Raw genomic sequence first — 5,918 nt, 5'->3', positions numbered from 1 at the left:
CAGATTTTCACATATGTACACATATATAAACAGTGGTATTAAATTAATTCTGGTCATTCTGATGCTCGAATCTTTTGATGATACATTGGCTACAAAACAAAATCGATGTTTGGTTATCCCATGAATTATCTGAGAGAACTTTAATGGACCGAATTAACATCTAGGATTCTTTGCTGAAACGAAATGAAGTCGAACCATTTCTGTAGCGAATGGTAACAGGAGACGAAAAGTGGATCAAATACGGCAATCATGTGCGAAAAAGATCATAGTTTAAGCGTGGTTAACGGCAATATATGATCACAAAGCCAGGATTGACGCCTAGAAAGRTTATGCTGAGTGTTTGGTGGCATTGGAAAGGAATCATTGACTATGAKCTGCTCCAGCCTKKTCGAACGATTAACTACACATTTTACTGACAGCAACGAATGAGACTGAAGCAAGCAATCGAAAAAAAWCGGCCAATACTGATCAACAGAAAGAGATTCGTCTTCCATCAGGACAACRCTAGACCACATTCATCTTTGATGACTCTGCAAGAACTGGGATAGCTTGGTTGGGAAGTTCTGATGCAYCCACTATATAGCCCTGACTTTGCACCTTCGGACTACCATTAGTTTTGATCAATGCARAACTCCCTTAGTGGASTAAAATTGGCTTCAAGCGAAGCCTGTGMRAATTACTTSTCACAGTTTTTCGCCGAGAAACCAGAAAAGTTTTACGCTGATGGAATAATGTGTCTAGCGGAAAAATGCAAAAGTGGTTGGCCAAAATGGTACATATTGGGTTTATTWAAGTTCCTTATAAATATAAAAAATAAGTAGAAGTTTGATTAGAAATACGAAAAGACTTTTCAACTGACCAATATATAATATATGTGTTTAGTTCACAGCTATCTTATTGAAATTCATGTACCTGATACATATCTATCATACATATCACTATTCAACCAGTGGCTAAAATCACTGATTAAAATTTTATTTACGAAGTCATTAATAGCTTCACTAATTGTACTAGTACTTTAGCGGCTTTTWAGGTTKTTCGAAATCGCAAAGCCATAATTTKSACATATTTGAATGCTCTGAAGAATTTATACATTAATAACAATGAAAACTAACGAGTTTTTTTAAGACGTCTGGTTTTCAATTAAACAATACTTTCTCGATGTTGGTCTTTTTGACAACTGTTACTTGATTTATAGTATACTCTGTTTGGTTTGAAATTTCATAATGGCTTTGTTCATTATGAAACTATTTCCAAACTAACAAGAAATTTTTTTTGTTCAGCAATGAAGTTCAATTTTCTCTTCATATAGCCATTAATAAACAAACTTGACGCATTTTGAATAATTATAAATCCCAAAGTCATTACTGAGATGCCGTTATATATGAAAAAGTTAATATTTGAGTTTTTTTTTTTCAAAATAATGCCGATTTTAATGTGTCAGTCAAGAGAGAATGCYACATAGCCATGATTAATGATATTTCCGAAACTAAATTGGAGAATGTTGAGGTGAACGACCTCTGATTGCTATAAGACAGAGCATAATATCTCGCTTTAATGTTTTTTGTGGTGTTAAGTACAAGCGAAGCCGTTTGCCTATGCAAATAAGCAACAGACGATTAACGCATCGTAAGAAAGTATTCGGAAGGCTTTTGCTGTCGTACGTCATCCAATAGTTGAAAACTATTATAAATTCTTGGCCATAACATTACAATAYATTCGTTTTAATTCTTTTTGAAAACCAGAGGTGAGAGCCAAGTCGCGAGTGCGACGACTGTTTGTTTGATGACAGGAGATATTTCGTCTTGGCCTCGTGCACTGCCAGACCCATTTACTTTGCTTCCTTGCTGTCGAAAGAAGCTATGAAATCGACGAAGAGGTGGTGTGTGTCGATTCTCTTTTCACAGCCTTTTCCAAGATTTGCGCATAGTGAATATCTGGTCGGTTGTTGATTTGCCAGGTTTAAAGCCACTCTAATAAGGTCCAATCAGTTTTTTGGCGGCAAGCTTTAATCTTTCACAAAATACGGTCGATAGAACATTATCTGCGATGCTTCGGATACTTCTGCCACGGTGCTTGGAGAATACCTAGTCATCGATCAGAGTCAGGGGTGCCTATGGAAWCTTTTGAAATTTACGAAATCAGTGGTAACCGTTGATTAATATTTTTAGACGTCAAGTAATGCAAGTCCAATTTCTAAAACTACTGTCTGTTTTAACTATGATGTCGTTAAGGCATATCTTAATCGCCTCATAAAAGGCCAAGTAAAACCCCAATATTATTGTCTAAGCATAGAAAACTGAATAACTGTTAAGTTTGCCCGGCATAGAACTCTTATTCCGAAATCATCAGACGAGGAATAGATCGATTACATCATCTGACTCTCAGGTGTGCTGGTTGAGCACTTACTATTATGAGTAAAAAATAGTAAGACTTCTGTGCCAAAWWTCACATCGAAATAATCATCAGTGTTTAGTGTATGATTGTCTTTCTGGAGTTCATAAAATGCATACGGTAATTTTTACGATTAGTAAAATTACTTTCAAAAAAAGTTCCATTAAATTTTGTGCGSCGAATCAAATTTATGGTTCCAAAATGTTCAGATTGTTTGTAAAAGTGTTCCTTCTTAGTTGTTTGCTGTGAGCAAGTGTTTTTGATTGTTACACATTTTTCAAAGAGGTTCGGGAACGAGTTAATGATGAACACCTTTCAAGACGACCATCAACATCAACTGATGAGCAACACGTCAATAAAATAAAAGTATTTATGCTTGAGAATCGACAATTAATGGTAAGAGATTTTAGAATATCGGAAAGACCAGTGAAAACCATTTTCAAAGATTATTTATAGCGTCACCTTGATGTCTGTGAAACAATGCTTTCTGACTAACAGGATGTCTTGGGTATATAATACGACCCCAAAACAGATAACCAAACAGCCGAAAATCGTGACAAAGTTGAGCCAAGCCGAAAAACCACATCAAAGCAGGTTAGAAATCAAAGCTATCTTAACAGTTTTCTTCGATTATAGAGATGTGGTGCAATGCGAATTCCTCCCGACCGGCTAAACTGTCAACTAAATACACCATTTGAGGKTTTGTGTCGTTTKCAWGAAGCTATTCGTAAAAAGAGACCGAAGTTGTGGGTCAACAATTTTTGGTTTCTGCACCAAAATAATGCACCTTCGTGTACTGCATTAAATTTTCGTGCATTTTTTGACAAATTTTTAACCAATACCGTGCCGCAACCATCGTATTTGCCTAGTTTAGCTSCGTGTGACTTCTGGCTATTCAGCAAACTCAAACGACCACTCCGGGGATGTCGTTGTGTCGATTGAAGACATTGGACATGAAACACTACGCGCATTTCCGGCTTTGAGAATTGGAAAAAAATGTTATCATAAGTGTATTGGGGCCAAGAAAATTAAGAATTTTAAAATTATGCACAAAGTCTTACTATTTTTTGTTCATAGCAGAATTCACGCCTGTCACTCACTCAGTTTGAGCCAGAGTACTTCATACATAGATATCTCATTTAGTGGGAATTTTTGAAAAAAGATGTATATTTTTAATTAAATATAATTTTTTGGAAATCAATAATTCAGCTCCTTCAAGTAATAAAAACATGAAGTCAAGCTGCGGGTGTTACTTTTACAAAAGTAAAAAAAAAAATTAATTATTTACTCGTGGCTATTGAATATCGTCTGTGATTTCCAATAATAAATGATAATACTAAACTCTGTACACTTGTATTTGTTTACATAAGTCTACACTGATACTACCRATTTACGTAAGGAAATGGTAAATTTCTAAATATCCTTTTACAACCTTTTCCACCAGAAATCACTGTTCTCATTAGAAATATGAACTGGGTATTTGCGTCGTTTTCGGTCTATTCAATACTCACACAACTTCGGAATAATGAACTCGCACAAAAAATAACAAAACTGACAAATATATGTGTATATATGCATGTATGCGTGTGTTTGAAAAAGGTGTACACCTTTTAAAATAGACCCATTTGAATAAACCTGAATCGATTCGGGTCCATAACTGTTCGCTTGGCGCACACAAAATACCATTTAATACCCGTGCCACCTGTTTTGGACATCAAAGCATTTATTTACACTTAATTGGGCATAAAATTAAATAAAAATTTGTTATAAATAGTCAAGTGGAAATTTACGAGCGAGCATAGCTTGTACAACACATACATACAGACATACAAACAGTTGTGTGCCTAACGAAGTGGCAGGTTCCAAATATGGCTCTGGGTGTCGAACAAAAACAAAAGCACAATTTGTGTACAATGTCAAGGCGTGTATTAGAAGATAAAGTGGTGTGGGTGGTGGGAATGTTTTGTGAGATGCGCAGAGCGGTGCTTGATGYATGTGCTTTGCTATAAATCACATTGACACAGCTGTTGCACAATATACAGAAATTGAGTTATTCTTAGATGACCGGTACTATATTTAAGTAAGCAAATACACACCCGCTCACTGCCCTCCGCTTATGTTAAAACTATTTTATTTATTTGATTCAGTGAATGGCAATTACTCGTTTACAAATAATCGTCGGGTTAATCGGTCCGTTGACAGAACGCTGGCTGATTGGGCGTTCTGCAGTGAAAGTAAACTTTCGGGTCTCTTAATTAAGTCCTTTGTGCGGAACCATAAATTTGCAAACSAAAGCGGTGCAAATAAAGTGATCAGATACACTAAGCTTAAAGAGTCGGGAAAGAAATTTATGCTTAATGTGGAAATTTRTGAGAGATTCAAGCTGGACTGTGAGAATTTGATATGCTTTTGTTTAGATAAATCAGCTCATAAAGTAATCGTTTGTTTGATGGAGACAGAAGAAAGTTTGCCAAGTACCGTTTTGGCCTTCATCAATTAATAGCTTTTGGAAATAAAGAAAATAAAATTCATATAAATAACATCAAAGGCATTCAAGCCGAGGACTTACAACAAGTGTATGGAAATTTTGAATATCGTTGGCATGCTTGTATTGGCTCAGGTGTTTCTTTTGAATTCGATAATCAAGAWTTGCAACAAATTTGGGGAATTTTCCTGAAATGGGGAATGACTTCATCCACCCTCGCGCGTTAATTAGARCTGTACCAATCCTCATTTCGACACGCCGAAAATTTTAAGCCGAAAGACAATTAAGSGCATCGCAAGTTCGCAGAATGGACCCAATACGAGATGGCCACTGATCCTAACTTTTACAAGAGTATTTTGGGGACCGTTGTTCTTTAATAAACGTACTTTTCGCACTTGGAGTGGTGGATAATCTATAAGCKTTTCAAAAATGAAGCCGAACGTAATCTTAAAGGGAACGCCACAATCAATGCCTTTTTCGTGCCTGAATCGGCTGATGAACGAAACAATCAATTTTATGAAGAAAACTTTTGGTTCYCAARCGACAYCGCTTCGCTTTATGTGCTCTTGAAACTTCGASGTTTTCGAGCCAAATTATGTTCAGCGATGASCCCTATTTCGAGCTCARTGGGYACGTAAACAAGCGAAATTTAGGCGTTTGGGATRAAGGGGAACCTGAAAAGTAAGAAAAACAACGGGTTGGTGTGGTTTGTTCGCCGATGGAATCGTAGGTTCATATTTCTACAAAAAATGATGTAGGTGAGAACATAACGACATTTGGTTTGAGCCAGAGAGCGCCACTTCCCAAACATGGCATCCATCAATGGATTTATTGAGAGAACACTTTGGTTAACAGATAATTTCATGATTTAAGCCGGTCGAATTGTCAGCAAGATCATGTGACATCACACGGTTAGACTTTTCCTACGGGGATATGTAAAGACTAAAGCCTACGCGGACAATCCCACTTCGATTCGGATCTTGGAGCAAAACATTACGGCGATCATTCTTCAGTTAGCAATCGGAATGCTCGACCGACT

Source organism: Bactrocera latifrons, unplaced genomic scaffold (assembly GCF_001853355.1).
Source record: "Bactrocera latifrons isolate USDA-ARS-PBARC rearing strain unplaced genomic scaffold, ASM185335v1 scaffold_105, whole genome shotgun sequence".
Taxonomy (NCBI): Eukaryota; Metazoa; Arthropoda; class Insecta; order Diptera; family Tephritidae; genus Bactrocera; species Bactrocera latifrons.
This window is presented reverse-complemented; position numbering follows the sequence as displayed.